Below are 23,192 nucleotides of genomic sequence, written 5' to 3'. Positions count from 1 at the left end.
TACAGATAGGTGCAGCAAACCACCATGGCACATGTATACCTGTGTAACAAACCTGCACATTCTGCACATGTATCCCAGAACTTAAAGTAAAATTAAAAAAAAAAAGAAATAGCTACTCAGGAGGCCATGGGTGGAACTCACAGATTCATCTTCAATGGGCTGAATGTCTATGTCCCGCTAAGATTCCTATGTTAAAATCCTAACCTCCGAGGTGATGGGATTAGGAGGTAGGGCCTTGGGAGGTGATTCTCATGAGGCGGAGCCCTCAGGAATGGATTAGTGCTCATAAATGGGATCCCAGAGAGTTCTCCTTCCACCCTCTGAGTACCCAGGGAGCAAGCCCTTAACAGACACCTCATCTGCTGGCACCTTGATGTTGGACTTTCCAGCCTCTAGAACCATGAGAAATAAATATCTATTGTTTATAAGCCAAAAAAAAAAAAAAGAGAAAGAAATATAGTCCTACATACTTGGTAGAATAGATTCAGTTTAGACTCAAGATTGCATTTCCCCTTTACTTTGCATGAGGATATGGAAATGTGGCTATATTCTGGAAAGTTGGTAAGTGTTATGTTTCTTGCTCATGAAATTCACAGATATCAAAGCTGAGACTGCCATCTTGGACCATGAAATGGCCTAACATAGCTCAGTAGAGCAAAGATAAAAGAATCCTCAGTACTTGCCAGCACAGAAAACTACAGCAGCCCTGGACTACCTGCCTCTGGACTTTGATCTGAGAAAGAAAGAAACTTCTCTATCTTCTTACGGTTATAGTTATTTTGAGTTACTCTCACCCGCAGCTGAATATAATCCTGTTATAATTTAGCAAATAAATTAAAGCATCCACCTGAAACCTTAGCCAAAGAAAATTTCTGCCAGTACACATGAGTTGAGGATATGGGAGCTACTATTACAAATATTTTGGTAAAACATTTTGTGAGTAATCATAATAGCAGAAGTGTGTTCATAACTACCAATGGATATTTTAAGAATAAAATTTTTTATTTGTTATTTAATCTTTGAGAAAGTGAACTTGACTTCTAGGGTTCCAATTAAGACCTTTACAAAAGGATGTATAATCTCTTACCTAAATTCAGTTTTAGTCATTAGCTAACCAGGGTTTTTTTCAGGACACTGGAACAAAGGGAAATGTACATTTTTTATTGTAATTAGCAGTAAATAATTGATATCCAGTAAATGTTTTAAGCATCAATTCACTGATCCGGTTTATTTTTAAACACTCAAATAGACTGAGCCACTGATTTCCATGGCAACATAACAAAAATGGAATTAGAAAACACCAGTTTATTTCATTTCATTTTGAGCAATTGACTAATTTTTATGATTTACATATAGTGAGTTGGTGCTTAATTTCATGACTGCCACAAAATAGGGTTTTAAAAAATAGACACAGTGTTACCAAAAATTATAGATGGCCAGATTTTCCCAAACACAATACTATGATGTCCCTGAATTCCTGAAGATTATTTTTATACTTTCTAATTATAAACAAATTGCAGAGTAATTTTTTTAAAAAAAATGTAAGATATGACATAACCCTGAAAATAGTTGGACAGACATATATGCACGATGACTTCTACTTTCTTAGCTTATGATTTTTCATTTCACTTTATTTTTTGGCGGGGGGACTGAGTCTCACTCTGTCACCCAGGCTGGAGTGCAGTGGCACTATCTTGGCTCACAGCAACATCTGCCATCTGGGTTTGAGCGATTCTCCTGCCTCAGCCTCCCGGGCAGCTGAGATCACAGGTGCCTGCCACGTGCCCAGCTAATTTTTCTATTTTTAGTAGAGACGAGGTTTCACCAAGTTGGCCAGGCTGGTCCTGAACCCCTGACCTTGTGATCCACCCACCACGGCCTCCCAAAGTGCTAGGATTACAGGCGTGAGTCACCGTGCCTGACCTCATTTTACCATTTTACAAATTTTCTTCAACCCATTTGAAATAGTTTACTCACAGAATAATTTACACATTGTTGTTCATTATTTTTTAAACATATAAAAGATATTTAATTTGTATATTTCTTTCTTTCTCTCTTTCTTTCTCTCTTTCTCTCTCTCTTTCTCTCTTTCTCTCTCTCTCTCTCTTCCATTCTCTTTCTTTCCTTCCTTCCTTCCTTCCTTCCTTCCTTCCTTCCTTCCTTCCTTCCTTCCTTCCTTTCTTCCTTCCTTCCTTTCTTCCTTCCTTTCTTCTTTCTTTTTGATGGCGTCTCGCTCTGTTGCCCAGGCTGGAGTGCAGTGTCATGATCTCGACTCACTGCAACCTCTACCTCCCGGTTCAAGTGATTCTCCTGCCCCAGCCTCCTGAGTAGCTAGAACTACATGCATGTGCCACCTTGACCGGCTAATTTTTTGAATTTTTATTAGAAATGAGGTTTCACCATGCTGGCCAGGCTGGTCTTGAACTCCTGACCTCAAGCGATTCACTCACCTCAGCCTCCCAAAGTGCTGGGATTACAGGCATGTCAACTGTTTTATCAGGATAAAAAATAGTACTTCCAATTATACATTGTTTTCCCTAATTTTAAAATGTAAATTGAGAAATAAGTTTTTACATTTATTTCTAAATTTACATTTAAAATTAGGAAAAAATGTGTAATTGGAAGTGTTATTTTGGATCCTGGTAAAATAGCCAGTATACCTGCAAAACACTGGAATTATTTAAGTAGCTGTCATTACTTAGTTCAGTCAAACTTCAACTCCAGCAAAATTCTTCTCTTATGTAATAAAAGAAACTTTAGAATAGCAAGCCGTTCTTAAGTCTGCAGAAGAAAACAGCTCATTGACTTATAAAACTTTAGTATATAAGAAGATAGTACGACATATCCTGGAAAAGTTACTAAATTTCAAGGAAAAAGAAAAATAAAAACTACAAAACCTAGGTAGAAATATAAATTGCCTATAAAGAAAACAAGTAAGTGCTGTTATTTTAGTTCCCAGTATCTCAACAATACCAGGAAACAGAAGTCTACGATCGACTTTAACAGATAACTGTGGGGGGAAAGATATATGCTAATGACCTTGTACCTCAATAAGTTAATTTTTACTGCAATGGATGTAGAAAATATTTTTAAACCATTTAATGACTCAGTAATGTAGTGATACAAATTTACTGAAAAATTTATTTGAAGATGTAATTTTTCCAAGAGAAAGATGAATTATTTAACTCACAAATGGGAAAGCCATTTTAAGAAAACTCTGCCACTTAATTCTCTAGAAACACAGAATTGATCTAAAAGGCTCCTAAAAGATTACTATTCATTTTTTATACACTTGTCAACATTATATTTTTCAAAATGTAAAAACAATAAGCATGAAAATTTTGCAATTCCCAAATCATGTAAACCATGGTGAGGTACTAGAAATTAGATAAAATATGCTAATTTTTTTCAGTTTTGATCTCAAGATTGAAAATCTTGATGAGAACCTATGACTGACTCATTCATACTTAATCGGTTTGTGCTTCTAATCTTGTATATCCAATCCCAGCCATCCCTCTCCACAAATCCAATAGCACACAGCAGCTAGACTGATTTTTAAAACCTAAACTAGATTATGTAACATCCATGACTAACACCAATCCAAGGACTTCTAATTGCATGAAAAATAAAATTCAAAGTTCTTGTCAGAGATTCTGAATCCCTATCATCCTGTATCCATCTATCTCATCAAATTCAACTCACTCTGCTCCTTTTGTTGTTATTGAGCTCCAGTTGTATTTTGTGGACTGTATTTTCCACCCCAAGGTCCTTCAGTAAGAACCATTGACTTGGGACTCTATTCCATAGACTTTTTGTTTGATTGATTTCTTCTCATCCTTCAATTCTCAGCTACAATTTTATCTGCTCAGAGAGACTACCTGATCACAAAATCTAAAACATTTTCTCGGTGTTTCATTCCACAGAGGCACCCTGCCTATTTTAGCTTTTCTTAAGTTAACAAATAGTAATCTTTTAGTTTTTGATTATAACATTAACATGTGTAATATTTGAGTTTTTCTCCATAAAACTACTTTTTTGTGTTTTATTACTATTAGTTCAGCTTTTAGTTTAAATTGTAAATGATTATGTATGTATGCGTCTGTGTATATATTAGGTTGGTGCAAACATAATTGCAGTTTTTGCCATTAAGAATAATGCAGTTTTGCCATTACTCTTAAGGGCAAAAACCGCAATTACGTTTGCACCAACTTAATATAAGGCATATAATCAACTTTGAGTTTACAATATATCACTCCTTTCAGTATGGAAAATGATTTAATGATTTAAAGATAAATAATAACAAGCCAGAGAGATGTATAAATAATAAATTTCACTCAAAGAGATGAATGCATTATTAAAGGTAAATGAACATTGCTATGGAAACATTGAAAGGCTATCATTTCAGTAGCTTACTAATCTGGACATTTAGAGTGTTTTAGCAGTAGAATTATTTCCACATTCATCTTTCTTGCCTCATCCATTGAAAGCTTTAACTTCAAACTCCCATTTGGGTTTATAAACCTGTGGGGAAATTTTATAAACAGTGCTTTCATCTTCAATGTGAAAACCTTACTGATCATCATACCTTTAATTATATTCTGTATTCAAAATTAAATACTTATAAATATTATAAAATACCTTGTAAGTTGTGTAAAAGTCATGTTGACCATTGAATAGCTAAGATGCACATTAATAAATATATCTTCCTAATGAAATAGTCTCAAAAACAATCTTGATAAGAAGTTATTATTTTTAGTGTGTAATATTTTTAAAATTGAGTAGATTCAGAATCGATCTTAATAGTCAAAATATATTATGTCGTAAAATTGTAATCATAAATGTTAATGCTTGTCACTTACTGGTGGGATTATGCTGGTTTTAAATGTTTGCATTATATTTTGTACATTTTTTCATTTTTTTGGAACGAGCATTTGTCATTTGCATAATCAATTCTAAGTAATATAATCATTAATTCAAAGCATATTTATTGAACAGCTACTCTATACTTGAGTCTTTTAGATTCTTGGTTACATAAGTGAATAAAATGGAAAATATTATTTCCATTCAGTTTATTTTTTAGAAAGGAGAAAGACAATAATCAATACACGTAATAAGTAAATAAATTATATAGGCCAGGTGCAGTGGCTCACGCCTGTAATTCCAGCACTTTGGGAGGCCAAAGCAGACAGACCACTTGAGGCCAGGAATTCGAGACCAGACTGGCCAACATGGTGAAAACCCATCTCTGCTAAAAATACAAAATATCAGTTGGGTGTGCAGGCGCATGCCTATAATTCCAGCTGCTCAGGAGGCTGAGGCGCGGGAGTCCCTTGAACCTGGGAGGTGGAGGTTGCAGTGAGCTAAGATCGTACCACTGCACTCCAGCCTGGGAGACAGGGCAAGACTCTGTCACAAAATAAATAACATAACATAACATAACATAATATATTAAAAGAGTAACAGTTTTGTGAAAGAAAAGGAAAAATCAGAGTACCATAAGAGAGGTCAGCAGTGCCTAAGGGGAGAAAAAATAGTTACAATGTAATGGAGTTGTCAAGGGAGACCCAAATGAGAAGTGACAGTTGACTTAAATCTTCTAATAGATAGAGAGAAGATCTTGTATATATATGTATATATATATATATATATGAACCATATATCCAGAGGAAGAATTTCCTAGGCAGAAAATAAACTACTGTCACAGTGGCCCTAAGGTGACTATCATATCTGGGGAAGAACAAGACCAGAGTGAGCTATAAGGAGAGATTGGCAGAAGAGGAAGTGAGAGATGAAACAATGTAAGGTCTTTCAAATGACATTTTGCCTCTTCCTACACTAAGCTATACCTGATATTTCTTTTGTCCTAGCCATCCTCCTGCCGTTCCTACCTTAACTTGTTTCTCTGATAATGAAGTCAAAATGCAGAGATTATAACATCAAAGAGATTTACATTCTAGCCCTAGCTTCACTGCTAAGGACAAATACGCAAGGACTTATTCTTTCTCTACTTTCTTTCTATTTATTTTCTTTTAATGCCTCAATTTTCTCATAAGATTTAGATAATCGTACTACCGGCCATATGCTTTTGTTCTGAGAATTAAACTAGATGCTGTTTAGCACGGAGAAAGCACACGGTATTTAGGTCATAGCAAGCACCTACATTTTAGCTATTTTAATATCATTACTATAATGATTGTAATTATTGTTATCTGTCATCAAAACTGCTGAATGACCTTCCCCCATAACATATCCTACTTTTCTCATACACAGGGCATCTTCTACGGGTGAACTATAAGGTAAATACAGTATAAGAATCCACATTATATTTATAGTATAGAATTATATATTATGTTTATACCTATTTTGACTTTATGTAAATTCTAATTATCTTCATTCCTTACCACATTCACACAGTCCGTTTACGTGATTTTTCTGTGTACTTTCTGTCACCTTCAAAACCCAATAGCATTTGATATCTGTATCATTAATTTGGCACTGGTCAAATGCTAACATCTATTGCTGGTGTTATTTTATAGTTTATAGCCTGCTTCCCCAACTATCTTTAGCTCTTTAAAGACAGGGAGACTACTTCTAAATAGTTATTATAAAAATATCTTCTATATTGTAAGTACTCCATCAATTTTTTGATTTAGCCTTTGTGAAAACGATAATGCATCCCTTTTATTACAAAACAGAGTAGAGTTTGCAGTTGTAGCTGGGGTCACTTTGTTAATAAAAAAAAAAAACACTGACACGATGTTTTTAAATTATGGTTATGCTTCTAACATACATTGCAAAGTGAAGTACTACAATTTTGTGCATTACTCCTTCATCTGGCCTGGAGAGAGAGGTGATAGTCAAACTGTTGGGGGTGATATAAAACTTTTAAAAATCTGCTGGAATACTGCAGAAAACAAAGTGAGAACCAGAATTGGGATGGCAGGAACATAGGTCTAGTTGCCAGAATTATTGTAAAGTAATAAAAGTCTTTCCACCAACCTCGTTTAGATCACTAACACCTGCCCCAGCTGCCTAGGAAGCTCTAGGTTTACTGTTGGCATGCCTGAAATCCAGCTGCTGCTGTGATTACATTATTTACCTCTGTTTGCCTCACTATAGGTTTGCCAATGCACATCAAATCCCGAAGCAGTCCTTACACTAATACTCTAAATTAAAAGATTGACTAAAAGGTCGTGAATTTCTTCCCAAAAAATAATTCATTGGCACATGAAGAATGGGAATTTAAATATGTGTGTCATGAGTGGTTTAGCCTGGTTTTAGATTTGGGTTGGGGAGTAGAGGAATTCAATTTTTGATGAAAGTGAGATTGAAAGTTTTGAGACTACCATTTTAGAATATTCTCAGGGGTTCTAAACTGTAAAATGATTTATTAAAATATTCAATAGAATCTATTGTATTTTAAGGTTTTTGATAAATCCTTAAAATTACAGATAATGTACATGTGTATTTCATTATTTTGTAAACTGGATATTTTATAATGTTTTCACACTTATGGTTGGAGATAAGAAATAATATTATCAAATGATAGGTAATTTAAAACTTAATGCATTAATTAGTCAATATGTAAATGGAGTTCACACCTTTCTAATGCATCATTATTGTGGGACAAATTCAAAAGGAATATTAACACCAAATGTGGCCATGTTCTGTAAATCATTGGTATGCTAAATCATTTAGAAAACGAACACCAGAAAAACATTAATTAAGTCTTATACTCGTTTTCTCCCCAAAGAGAATAAATAAGCAATGTATTGAATGACTCGCCTTGGAACACTTAGTCATGCTTTCTGCTATCAACTGCATTTTAAACACCAAATCTGACTTGCTGGGTGGTTAAACTGGAAATACATGGGTTCTGGTGTCTCAGTACCTGGGATGAAATCCCAGCTTCACTTTATCACCTTTGTAAATAGTCAAGAGATGCAATTTCAGATGCTCCTCAACTAACGATGGGGTTACCTCCTGATAAACACATTATAACTGGAAAATATCTTAAATTGAAAACGTATTTGATACACCTAACCTAACAAACATAGCTTAGCCTAGCCTACCTTGAAGGTGCTCAGAGAATATTTACATTGTCCTACAGTTGGACAATAATCATTTAACATAAAGCCTATTTTATAATAAACTATTAAATATCTAATGTGATATATTGAATACTATACTGAAAGTCAAAAACACAATGATTTTATGGGTACTCGGAATATGATTTCTACTGAAGTGTGTATTGCTTTCTCATGATTGTAAAGTCAAAAAATAATTTAGTCAAACCATCATAGGTCGGGGATTGCCTGTACTTAATGCCTGGGTAAAACAAGGATGAAGATAATGATAACTATTCATGGATGATGTAAATATGCCATAAGGTAATCTATTTAAATATCATGATTAATTGCTTAATTATATCAGCAATTATTGTAAAGATGAAATGAACTTGTGAATTGTGGCTCCTAGCTTATGATTTCATGCATTTATATTTCAGTTTGAAGCATTTCATATTCCTTGTAGATTTGAAATCATGTTAAGAGAAAAATGCTCCAAACAACAGGCAAACAAAGATGAGATCAATTTATAATTGAAAGCCAAAGCAAAAATTGGAGAATTCAGCATGACTGGAGAGAAATTCAGAGGAAACTCTAGTCCATATAAATTCCAAAATGTTTGCACTGTTTAGAATAAGGAAAGTGAAGGAAGGGATAGGCATCATAATAAGTCTTCAATTAACCTATTTCTTCTTCAGGAAAATAGTATAGGATGTTAACTTAAGGAATCACAATCACAGTAGATTTTCATCAATGACAAGAAAGGGACAATACCTAATCATTTCAATACCTCTAAATTGTTAAAAGGTGATCACTTTTCTTTTTCACCAAGCATGGACTTTTAAGCAGTTTCAGAATTAGGCATTATAGAAAAAATGAACAATGTATGACTCATTTTTAAATGATGTATTGCATTATCTAGATGTGTATCTAAAAATGCACAGATAGCCTATTTATATTTTAAAATATGTTGATAGAAAAAAATGTGTTTTCCTTATATTGGTTTAATGCATGTGAATTTTATTGTGGCATAAGGAATTGAAGGAAAAGTAAAAAGCAAGCCATAGTAAAAATGTCTGCAGAATCAGATGAAGGAAATGAAAATGAAATTAAATTATGTTTCCTATTGTTCTTATGTTGAAAAAATGGAAAGAATGTAAGAAAGGTTGGAATCAGGGTGTTAGAGTGCTCTATTAATGGAAGCTAAATATGTTCCACTGGGGAAGTGGGAAAAATCTAAAATACAACCAAGATTTGTAGAAAGCAATTTTATAGAAGGTGACAATGATGAAATTGGGAGTAAAAAACATTTGTGTGATTATAGATGTACAAGAAATGAATGTCCATGTTTTATATTTTATTTCATTTTAAAATGAATCACACATAAAATCTGAATAACACATGAAATAGAAAGCCTCTAACAGATGTTATGATCTAGTTTTAATTTCATACCACTGCCTCTTGATATTAAAAATTGTATATGTACTTTAAACTCTCAAACACACTTATAATTTGAGAAAAAACAAGCAAACAGATACTAAGTTATATTGGGTGATTAGGATGACTTCATTTTGAACAAAAAACATAAAATGTATAGCATTTTTTCACAAGTTGGAAATGTTTAGGATTTGTAAAACGCAGACGCAGTGTACTTAGAAGTGAAATGAACCATATGATTATAATACGGGAGAGGATGGATTTGGTAGGAGTAAGACAACAATAACAACTACAGTAGTCTAAGAGTCACATTTTAAAGGTGAATTAACAATTCCAACTTCCCGAACACATAAACAGAAGAACAATGCATACACAGTGAGAAGTAATTCTCCTAGCATAATCACAGTGCTGTGCACAGACCTGGACTCACTAAGTTAAAAAGACCTTGGAAAACTTGAAGAAGGTTTAAGGACAAGCAATAAACATGATTAATAGCTTGGAAAATAGAATCTCAGAGGAAAGGTTAAGGGAACTAATATTATTTAAGTTGGAAAATAGGCTGGGGAAACAAGTTGGTTTTCAATTACATGAAGGATTATTACTTAGAAGGTGCTGATCGGTACTCTGATGCCACAGAGGGCAGAACAAGAATAAGTGAGCTTGAAATGTTGTATAAAGCATTTAGGTTAGCTAAAAGAAAGAACTTCCATCAGGACTGCAAGGCATTAAAATGGAAAGTACTTAATTTATTCCTCTATAGACCTTTCAAAATGCACTTGAAACTCATTTGTCTAGGAAAGTTTACATGAAGCCCAGCCTAAAGAGTGGAAAGGAAAGTGAAAAACTGGAAGTTTTTATGAGGACTAACTTTCCTAAACTACTCTTACTTTCTGAATTGTGAATGTACCTATTGTGGGTTTATTGTGGTGCATAGCAAGGAGAGGTATGCCCTCAAATGAAAAATTTTAAACTGTAGCTTAAGTGTGCATTTCTTTGTTTAATATAGCAACCTTAACAAATGCTATCATTCTAAAAGTCCTCATTGTAGCTGTTTAAGCAATTTTAGCTTGTTTACTTAATCAACTTCAAGAGGTAACTAGGAACTAATTGCATTTTTGTTTCTTGGTTTATCATCCCCTTCTTTGCAATATATTGTTTTGTTTATTCTCTTAGAAACAAATCAAACCAACTGAATATTCTTCCATAAGGTAATAAAATAATATATTTTCTTCTACAGTATTTTATTTACATAGAAAAATAGGCTATTCTCTAAACACCTGCACACTTAATTATCTTAGAGTTAAATTATACAAGAATTCCATACCACTGATTTCTGAGGCTTGTGCTAACAAAGATAAATGAAAGCAGAGATTTCAATAAAATTTTGCAAACAATTCTGTTAGAGCTTGTCAAATACACACAATATATGAGCTCTAACTACTTTCATTTATGTGTCAATGTTATGAAAATCACTAACTGAAAGTATGGACTTTTGCATTCAGTCTGTACACAAATGGATAAAAGTGGGAACTCCAGATGGGAGCTTTTAACTGTTTCTTTGTTGGTGACGTTTATTTTTCCCCAGTAAAATATTTCACTTTCTTTAAACTATATCATACATAAATGAACATTTTCACCAAATACAAATAGGCAACATAAATTGCATTACAAAGAAAAAGGCTTTTTATTTTAAAGAACATCTATCGCTTTATGTTTGGGAAGTGCTTTGTAGTCATTAGTAATTAATTCTTTACAATGTCAGTAAGAATGTAGGGAAGTGACAGTTATTTCTTCTAAGATGAGAAAGATTTCATGAACAAATAATTTACTAAATTTGCATAACAAGTTAGTGAAAAGATGGAATTGTAACTTTGAGGTCTTGTGTCATACTTTTTGTGTTTTGATTCTGCAAAAAGACATGTAAAAATTGACATTAACAAGAAGGGAATCATTTTAACATCTGTACCTGAAAGCAAACAAAAAAGGAGTTAATCTTCTACCATGTCTGAGAGCTAGTTTACACTAAAAGTTTCCATTTAGGGGAGCATAAGTATTCCCACAATGTAATATTGTACCGGGTGCAGATGGAGGCCAACCAACAAAGCCTCCTCCTCTTTGCAAAAAAGGTCACATACATGATAGATAGAAAGATGCCCTTGAATGCGTGGGCATGCATGCTGAGAAAAGCTCTGGGGGTACTTATTATAATTTGGCATTTTTCATATTTTTATAATTCATCTGAAAATGAATGACTTTTTATTATGCCAACATATATAAAATTTATGGGACTTTATCATTTCCCCTCAAGCAAATCTAATAGGAAACCCACACAAAGTTTAGAATTCTCTACCATCATAATTATTGAGCCCTACACAGATCGTAAGTTTCTGCTTAGCATCTATCCAAATTTAAAATGAATAAAACTCATTGACAATCAGATTGTGTGGCTCAGTGACAACCATTTGGTACCCATATACCTCCTGAAATGTCTCCATTAAATCATCCCACATTGTTATTCTGTTAATATACTTATTACTGTAACATTCTCTTAGAATTAAGACTCTACTAATAACTTGGACATCCACAAACTAGAGAATAATCATCATAATATTTTCCATATCTATCTTCTGCTCTTTGTAATACCACCCACTTAATGGTTACTCTATGTTTGGAATGACTAATGATTGCACTTAGAATGCTAATGAAAGCATACTTTCTGCCTCAAACAAAATATTATGTGTTAGCTTGACTTAAAAAGAGGGATACAAAAATAACAGTTATCTTTGCCAGTTACAACAAGAAACAGAAGTCTACCATTTTGTCTGAATAATATAGTTTTGATTGTTGTTTAACTTTATAATAAACACCTACATTTTTTTCCCCTTCTCTTTTTGCTTCCTTTCTATAGGGCGTAAGTGTTGTGATTTTTAGTAAAATATTTTATGTGTCACACCAACTGTTCTTTTCATGTAAATGTGAATTAGTCAAAACTCCTAAGGTACTTCAAGACATGAATTTCTGTCTTTTTCTTACCTTGAGACCATAGAGTCTATTATTGCTGGGAAAATGCCATTTATTGGCAAGGTCCTGAACTATGTTTTAAATATGAATACCTTTTGGACACTGTATTATTGATCTACCTAGCAATTACACTCTGATGTTACATCTGCAGCTAATTAATAACTCTTCTCCCAATGTCCTAGGAATTATATGTCTTGTCTCTGGCTTCTTATTTTTCATGTGGCTATGGTCGTAAATTGCTAACTTTCCAATAATGCATTGCCAAGCCTAAGAAACAAATAATATTTTCAGATCACTACTTCGAAACAAATTAAGACTTCTTGAGCTTTTATTTCATATCACCAACTGATAAGACACTGAAATTTTTTAAACTCAAATGAATTTACTTTTGTCACTAAGGAAGTGATGAGACTGAGAAGAATCATCTCTTTGAATGCTATAAAGCATTAAGAGTTTCATTCTGACATAACAAAAAAGATATACTAAAGCAGTTGTGCTTATTCATTTCACAATAGTCAGTAAAAAGAAAAATCATATTAATTATTACAGAACAAGATCATTAGAAACACATACCCAAATCTTAGATGATTATAGGTAACAAGCCAGTAGGCAGAAGGCAGAGTACTTTTTTTTATTTTTTATTTTTTGGAGACAGGGTCTCGTTCTATTGCTCAGGCTGGAGTGCAGTGACACCACCACGGCTCACTGCAGCCTCAACTTCCTGGGCTCAGCTGATACTCCCCCTCTGCCACCCTAGTAGCTGGGACTACAGGCACATGCCACTGTGCCCAGGATGGGATTATAGGTATGAGCTAAGGTACCCTGCCAGTAAAGCACTTCCTATGAACCAAAATTCCCATTGCATGATAAGCACCCTCAACACAGGGATTTGGATATCCACAAAGGAAAAGAAAAGGCCGGAGACCAATGTGAAACAATGCGCAACTGTCCTGTGTCATATTTTTCTGAAAAGAAAAATCATGCTCAAAAGTAGGAAATTCATGAGAATTTGAAAATGCCAGAAAGTTACCAGGCTGTCCCTTGTGTTTCCTTAGGTTTTAAATGGTGATATCTGTATATAGAGTTCCTAAACCTATAAGAAAAGAGCTAGTTTAATAATGAGCAGGGCAGGTTATAATTTTTACAAGAAAGCATGCTGAACTTGTCATAAACTGTCAGAAAAATATCCTAGAAAACACCAATCTTCTTCCTTCAGAAACACCCTAATTTCTTTCTGGTTTTTGACAGTGACAAAGTTTCCTTCCTTGTGATTGAGCCAGGCTTGGGCATAAAGTCATGTTCTCATTTTTCTTCCCACCTTTCCTCATCTGACTTAGCAAGCTAGTTAATACAACAAAATGCATACTCTTATAGCTCTCTCATTCCTCATCAGGTTCTGCCTTTGAGGATAGTCAGCCTGAAGTTAGTTCTTTTATATACTGATATTGGCCCATTTCTTTATGGAATAAATATATTTATACAGACCGTAATATAAGACATTAAAACCCAACATGTTACATGTTACCTAACCGAGAAAAAACATAAAAACTTACATGTGAACATATTAGCCAGTGGTGCTAATAGACTGATGAAACCACCCTTCAAGCTTTTATATTGTGAATACTTCAGGATTTCACATGGTTTTGCCAAAGTGCTTGGTTTAGAAGAAAAGTATGTGGGAGAAAGACTATTAGCAGCTAGTCTTTCTAGAACCCCTAGAAAAGGGGTTCAATATTGCCATTTTGTATCAATTATATTATCGTTTTTTAAGGATATACTTCTAAATTTTTATTTTCAGTTTAAACAAGCAGATCTGGATTTTTAAGTCGTGGAGGCTAGAAATTGTATGCTTTAATCTTTATATCCCCTCTGCCTTAGGAATAGCTAGCAGTATTTAAAGGTTTGCTTTTGCTTTAACTGTATTACCTCGTGAAATGTTATAAAAATGAAAGGAAGAATTATTTTCTGCATATTATTTTCTGCATTTTAAATATGAAGAAAATAGTATAGATAGATATAAAATAATTTGCTCAAGGTTATAAATTTAATAACCAGTGGAACAAAGAGAGATATAGGGAGTCTTATCTGAAAGTACTCACTCGTAACTACTATGCACTAGTGAAGTAGTGCTACGTAATTTACATATATTAAATTTATATGTACTGCACACCCAGGCACATATGTGTGCAAATATATTTAGCAGATGGCAAATAAAACGTCCCACTTGCTACCTAGTGAATGCTATACTATCTTTTGGTGAGTCCTTTAAAATACAATTTCACCTCCATAACCCAGAGAAATATTTCAGTCCTCTTGATTTTGTGACTACACAGAATCGCTTTGTGGTTATACAGGCAGAATGGTACAGAATTCAATTTGCTGTAATTTTTTAACAAGGAATGATTTCTGGCTAGGACTAACACAGTGTTTGGTTGGGGAAGAGCAAACATCTTGTTTTGAGGTAAAATCAATCATCAAATTACAATAACTTCTTCTAATTTATGAATTATAATCCATAATTTGCTTTAAAATTCACTTTTAAAAGTTTGGTTAATGTTCTTACAAGAGCAGTATCACCAGAGATAAATAATATAAATACATATTGCTGAACTTGATTTCAGTCTTCTTCAAAGAAAACCTTTCAGGATGTGATGATGTAGAATGCAGAATAATTAAGTATCAGAAATTTGTAAATCGACACCCCAAAACAGGAAGAGTATTGACAAACAAGGAAGATAAACCAAAGAAATCATTTTGGCAAGGTTCTCCTAGAAGTCAATGAAAACACGTGGGTTAGTCAGGTTATGTTGTATTTTTTTTTCCTATCAGATTATCATATGATGTCAGTATATAATTATGGTGAGGAAGATTGTCAGTAGGCTATATTTGAATAAAGCACACTAAAATTGATTAAAATATTATTTGTTAAGGATAAACAACAAAAGGATAAAGATTATGCTATTTAGGCAATGTCAATATTATAAATGAGTAGGATATAAAATGACAGTGATCCACAGAGAAACATAGTAAATAATTATATGTTGCCAAAATAAAATATTGAGTATATCATGGAAGATGAGGCAGCTTGTTGAAAATGGTAAACTCTAACTTGGAGAGATGGAAATACACCTATGTGATTTAATAGCTCATTTTCCATGGACTTAAAAGATTTAACGTTGAAGGAGCACTTCCTCAAAAAGATGGTAATAAAACAGTGCAGACGCAGAGTGTGCACCTGCACAAGGAAAACAAAGAAATTTGATCAAATATTATTTAGCTTATGATAGAACATAGAGTACAATTATTTAAAAAATCAGAACCTTTTGTTGCAGTACATAAATTTTGTGTGCCTGTGACAGAAAAAAAAAGTAAACAACTACAATTTAAGAACTATATCATTATTTCAAATTTGTGTGGATTTATTGTGACTTTTATTGTGTAACATTTTGTGTTTTTGGTAAAATAATGTATTTAAAATGTTTAAATGAATGATGGATCCAGATAAGTTTGCAGTGGCATTCATTTTGTAAATATGTATTATATCTACTTTATATCAAGAAATATTCTAGAATAAATGTGCAGGATATAGAGAAATAATTCAGATGTAACACTTAAATTTAGTGGACAGTTAACAAGAAAAAGAAAAGGAAGTCCAAAAATAGAATACTGTATTACATATAATTGCAGCTCATAGGAGGGATACAGTATGAAGCAGGAAAGGGAATTAAATTAAACTTAATATTTATGCTTTTCTGTACCCACAAAAGGGGAAATGTATTTAAGACAGAGAAAAGAGCTGAGAATGTGCAAGGAGAGGTAAAATACACATTATTTTCAGATACAGAAGAGCAATTTGCATGATGCACTCCACTTAATTTTTACCATGAGGACACAAGATCAGTGACCATATGGGACTTACACAAATGTGCAACTTTAGTTGAAAAACCAATGGCAAGATCACTTAATGACAGACTCTTTAGACTGTAGCTATCTAAGGAACTCTACATTGCTCAAATCACCAGCTAAAATGGATACAAGTCATGCCACACAGGCTGAGAAGTGTTACTTGATACAAAAGTTAAGCTCTGACCAAATATATGTTTAAAAGCTATACATGGATAGATCAAGAGAGACAGAGAGGCTTTTATACAATATATCTTAGTCTGTTTGTGTTGCTATAAAGGGATTCCTAAGGCTGGGTATTTTTTAAGAGGTTCATCTGGCTCATAGTCTTGCGGGCTGTACAAGAAGCATGGCACCTGCTTATACTTCTGGTGAGGGACTCAGGCTGTTTTCACTTATGGCAGGAGATGATGGGGAGCTGGAGTATGCAGACCACATGGTGAGAGAGTAAGGAAGAAAGAGAGGAGAGGGAGATGGTAGGCTCTTTTTAAACAATCAGTACTCCCAGGAACTAACAGAACAAGAACACACCCATTTCTGAGAGGAGGGCACCAAACCTGTCATGAGGGATTTGTCTCCATGACTCAAACACCTCCCATCAGGCCCTGTTTCCAATGTTGGGTATCAGATTTCAACATGAGATTCCAAAGAGACAATTATCCAAACTACATCACAATGCATGTAGAATAAGTATTTAGAGCAGTACTGAGCAGTAGGAGAAATGGAACATATTTTCTCTAACATCTGTTCCTAGACCTTCTCCAGATCTTTTGTACGTGAAAAAGTGAAAATACAGTAGGGAAAGCAAAGTTGGGATAGGGACTCCTGGTCCTGCTGGAAATTCTATTTATAAAGCTTATTAGCAGCATAAAACATTTCTGCAAATATGGAACTATAAAACCATTCAAAGAAAAAAAAAGAGAGAGAGAAAGATGTTTTTCTATCTGCTGGCATCCAGCTGCTGTTATTATGTATAATAACATATTTGCAATAAATTGCAGAAACAAAAAATATAGTCTTTGGAATCAGAGAGCCCTGAATTCAAAATTGTGATCTCCCAATTCCTATCTCTGCAACTTAGAGAAAGTTAACTAGTTTCTTTAAGGTCCTATCACTCTTCCACCCTGAAAATAGTATCTGATTCAGGACACATTTGGAAGATGAAATGAAGCCCCTAATATAAACTGCTCAGCATATCATCATACATGCTCTCCATCTACTATGAGAAAGGAAGTATGATGTTTGCAGACAAAGACCCTCTCTTCTCCAGGCTTCCTTGTTAAGAAAATTCAGGAGAAGAAACACTTCCAAATTCCTTCCTTATCCTTTGCTCTTGGTAAGGGTGAGTGAAGAAACTCAGCTGCTTTGCCTCTGCCCTTTCTAGATTCTCTCTCTTTTGAATTGGCCTTCCTGTAGGGGAAAAAAAAGTATTCTGGCTTGACGACCTGTATGTGGTAAGATTAACGGTGATGGCTATGTATTATTTCATGTTTGGTTTCTGAACTTCAATGAGGAAGATTAGGACATTTTGTCTCCATAAAGCACAGCTTGTGATTGCTATTATTCTAAAAACAAGCAATCATTACGCATTACCTCTCATGAGCTCGAATTTATAAATGCTTTCTGTGACTGTCTTTTAATCAGGCAGGTGGCTGTTTAAATTATAACTTTTAATTTATAGTTATAAATAATAATTATAATTTTAAAAAGTTTATAACCAGTTCCAGGGAAATAATTAGTCAACACTACATGAAAAAATAATTTTTAAAATATCATCAGGAATGTCATTCTAAAAACAATATTATTTGAACAAGGAAACTTAGAGATTTATAACATTAATAGATATCATGGGGTGATAATGACAAGAATATTAGTTATTTATATGACATTGTGTGACAGAGATGGCTAACTCAATTAGATCCTGGTGCTACTAAAGCCAAGGTCACATATTTAATTTTCATATGAGCCAGTATACTTGTGACTGAGAAAACTCTCTTCTCTACTTGCAGACTGCACCCCTAACCCCAATCTGTTATTCCTCAATTATGTGCCATTAATTGATTCAATATCCTACTGGTAGTAGGTCGTCTGTGCCATCTGCATAAATGAAGGACAGCATGTCTATAAGGCAGGCGACAGAGAAGAACTTAAGGCCATTAGTACCAGAAAATTCACTAACAACCTATCGATTTTCCTCAGGAAAAAAAAAAAAATTGTTCCAAGTTTTCTAGAAGAAAATTAACTGCAAACATTATACAAAAATGGGTTGGAATCAACTCACACACTCTTTCCACAAATGTGAGGCAAAAAGCAGCTCAATGGCCCTAGTAAGACTTTTAAATATTTTGAACTAATATTCAGCACATATTTATGTGAGCAAATGCTCCCTGCAGAGTAGCATTTTTCCTAACAGAGGAGAACTTTTTAGTGTGCCATTTACTGTTCATCTACTAACTCTGTGTTCCTTTGCATTCGTTCCAAATCCGGTTGGGATTTTGTAATATATACATTCCAATTCTATTAACAAATTTAATGTATTACTGCATATACAATTAAGAGAGGATTTGGGTATTTGCTGTCCTCACCCTCTAATGAGAGAACTTAGTTCCATACTAAGGTAAAGAAGTGAAACAATGTAATATAATATACTCACATAAACCAAGCATTTTATAGTTGAATAGAGGCAAACAAAGACTTCTAAGCATTAACTTTCACTATATTCTTTTCTCTTGTCTTTTTGATTTAGAAGTTCTCTAAATAAGCTCATTGTCAAAACCTTAAGGAAGAAATTGGTAGAAATCACTTAAATTCTTGTTAATTCATACTAAAATATTTTATTTTGAAAATAAGAATTTTAAGGCTGGGTACAGTGGCTGATGCCTGTAATCCCAGCACTTTGGGAGGCCCAGGTGGGCTGAACGTTTGGGGCCAGGAGTCCAAGACCAGTCTGGTCAACATGGCAAACCTCGTCTCTACTAAAAAATACAAAAATCAGCCAGACATGGTGGCACATGTCTGTAATTCCGCTACTCATGAGGCTGAGTCACAAGAATTGCTTGAATCCAGGAGGGGGAGGTTGCAATGATCCAAGATTGTGCCACTGCACTCCAGCCAGTGTGACATAGTGAGACTCCACCTCAAGAAAAAAAAGAGAAAGAATAAGAATTTTAGGTAATGTCATCTAAGAGTTGGAAATATCTGCTTCTGATTAACATATTCTAAGTAGCAAGAGTTGGATGCGAGATTCGGGGGGCGGAGCAAGATGGCCGAATAGGAACAGCTCCAGTCTCCAACTCCCAGCGCGAGCGACACAGAAGACCGGTGATTTCTGCATTTTCAACTGAGGTACTGGGTTCATCTCACTGGGGAGTGCTGGACGATCAGTGCTGGTCAGCTGCTGCAGCCCAGCCAGCGAGAGCTGAAGCAGGGCAAGGCATTGCCTCACCTGGGAAGCGCAAGGGGGAAGGGAATCCCTTTTCCTAGCCAGGGGAACTGAGACACACACACCTGGAAAATCGGGTAACTCCCACCCCAATACTGCGCTTTAAGCAAACAGGCACACCAGGAGATCATATCCCACACCTGGCCAGGAGGGTCCCACACCCATGGAGCCTCCTTCATTGCTAGCACAGCAGTCTGTGATCTACCGGCAAGGCAGCAGCGAGGCTGGGGGAGGGGCGCCCGCCATTGCTGAGGCTTAAGTAGGTAAACAAAGCCGCTGGGAAGCTCGAACTGGGTGGAGCTCACAGCAGCTCAAGGAAACCTGCCTGTCTCTGTAGACTCCACCTCTGGGGACAGGGCACAGTAAACAATAACAAACGCAGCAGAAAACTCTGCAGATGCAAACGACTCTGTCTGACAGCTTTGAAGAGAGCAGTGGATCTCCCAACACGGAGGCTGAGATCTGAGAAAGGACAGACTCCCTGCTCAAGTGGGTCCCTGACCCCTGAGCAGCCTAACTGGGAGACATCCCCCACTAGGGGCAGTCTGACACCCCACACCTCACAGGGTGGAGTACACCCCTGAGAGGAAGCTTCCAAAGCAAGAATCAGACAGGTACACTTGCTGTTCAGAAATATTCTATCTTCTGCAGCCTCTGCTGCTGATACCCAGGCAAACAGGGTCTGGAGTGGACCTCAAGCAATCTCCAACAGACCTACAGCTGAGGGTCCTGACTGTTAGAAGGAAAACTATCAAACAGGAAGGACACCTACACCAAAACCCCATCAGTACATCACCATCATCAAAGACCAGAGGCAGATAAAACCACAAAGATGGGGAAAAAGCAGGGCAGAAAAGCTGGAAATTCAAAAAATAAGAGCGCATCTCCCCCGGCAAAGGAGCGCAGCTCATCGCCAGCAATGGATCAAAGCTGGACGGAGAATGACTTTGACGAGATGAGAGAAGAAGGCTTCAGTCCATCAAAATTCTCAGAGCTAAAGGAGGAATTATGTACCCAGTGCAAAGAAACTAAAAATCTTGGAAAAAAAGTGGAAGAATTGATGGCTAGAGTAATTAATGCAGAGAAGGTCATAAACGAAATGAAAGAGATGAAAACCATGACACGAGAAATACGTGACAAATGCACAAGCTTCAGTAACCGACTCGATCAACTGGAAGAAAGAGTATCAGCGATTGAGGATCAAATGAATGAAATGAAGTGAGAAGAGAAACCAAAAGAAAAAAGAAGAAAAAGAAATGAACAAAGCCTTCAAGAAGTATGGGATTATGTAAAAAGACCAAATCTACGTCTGATTGGGGTGCCTGAAAGTGAGGGGGAAAATGGAACCAAGTTGGAAAACACTCTTCAGGATATCATCCAGGAGAACTTCCCCAACCTAGTAGGGCAGGCCAACATTCAAATCCAGGAAATACAGAGAACGCCACAAAGATACTCCTCGAGAAGAGCAACTCCAAGACACATAATTGCCAGATTCACCAAAGTTGAAATGAAGGAAAAAATCTTAAGGGCAGCCAGAGAGAAAGGTCGGGTTACCCACAAAGGGAAGCCCATCAGACTAACAGCAGATTTCTCGGCAGAAACTCTACAAGCCAGAAGAGAGTGGGGGCCAATATTCAACATTCTTAAAGAAAAGAATTTTAAACCCAGAATTTCATATCCAGCCAAACTAAGTTTCATAAGTGAAGGAGAAATAAAATCCTTTACAGATAAGGAAATGCTTAGAGATTTTGTCACCACTAGGCCTGCCTTACAAGAGACCCTGAAGGAAGCACTAAACATGGAAAGGAACAACCGGTACCAGCCATTGCAAAAACATGCCAAAATGTAAAGACCATCGAGGCTAGGAAGAAACTGCATCAACTAACGAGCAAAATAACCAGTTAATATCATAATGGCAGGATCAAGTTCACACATAACAATCTTAACCTTAAATGTAAATGGACTAAATGCTCCAATTAAAAGACACAGACTGGCAAACTGGATAAAGAGTCAAGACCCATCAGTCTGCTGTATTCAGGAGACCCATCTCACACGCAGAGACATACATAGGCTCAAAATAAAGGGATGGAGGAAGATTTACCAAGCAAATGGAGAACAAAAAAAAGCGGGGGTTGCAATACTAGTCTCTGATAAAACAGACTTTAAACCATCAAAGATCAAAAGAGACAAAGAAGGCCATTACATAATGGTAAAGGGATCAATTCAACAGGAAGAGCTAACTATCCTAAATATATATGCATCCAATACAGGAGCATCCAGATTCATCAAGCAAGTCCTTAGAGACTTACAAAGAGACTTAGACTCCCATACAATAATAATGGGAGACTTCAACACTCCACTGTCAATATTAGACAGATCAACAAGACAGAAAGTTAACAAGGATATCCAGGAATTGAACTCCTCTCTGCAGCAAGCAGACCTAATAGACATCTATAGAACTCTCCACCCCAAATCAACAGAATATACATTCTTCTCAGCACCACATCGTACTTACTCCAAAATTGACCATGTAATTGGAAGTAAAGCACTCCTCAGCAAATGTACAAGAACAGAAATTATAACAAACTGTCTCTCAGACCACAGTGCAATCAAACTATAAGTCAGGACTAAGAAACTCAATCAAAACCGCTCAACTACATGGAAACTGAACAACCTGCTCCTGAATGACTACTGGGTACATAACGAAATGAAGGCAGAAATAAAGATGTTCTTTGAAACCAATGAGAACAAAGATACAACATACCAGAATCTCTGGGACACATTTAAAGCAGTGTGTAGAGGGAAATTTATAGCACTAAATGCCCACAAGAGAAAGCAGGAAAGATCTAAAATTGACACTCTAACATCGCAATTAAAAGAACTAGAGAAGCAAGAGCAAACACATTCGAAAGCTAGCAGAAGGCTAGAAATAACTAAGATCAGAGCAGAACTGAAGGAGATAGAGACACAAAAAACTCTCCAAAAAATCAATGAATCCAGGAGTTGGTTTTTTGAAAAGATCAACAAAATTGACAGACCACTAGCAAGACTAATAAAGAAGAAAAGAGAGAAGAATCAAATCGACGCAATTAAAAATGATAAAGGGGATATCACCACTGACCCCACAGAAATACAAACTACCATCAGAGAATACTATAAACACCTCTACGCAAATAAACTGGAAAATCTAGAAGAAATGGATACATTCCTGGACACTTACACTCCTCCAAGACTAAACCAGGAAGAAGTTGAATCCCTGAACAGACCAATAGCAGGCTCTGAAATTGAGGCAATAATTAATAGCCTACCAACCAAAAAAAGTC

The sequence above is a fragment of the Macaca mulatta genome, chromosome 7 (genome assembly GCF_049350105.2).
Source record: "Macaca mulatta isolate MMU2019108-1 chromosome 7, T2T-MMU8v2.0, whole genome shotgun sequence".
Classification (NCBI taxonomy): Eukaryota; Metazoa; Chordata; class Mammalia; order Primates; family Cercopithecidae; genus Macaca; species Macaca mulatta.
Note: the sequence above shows the minus strand (reverse complement) of the source record.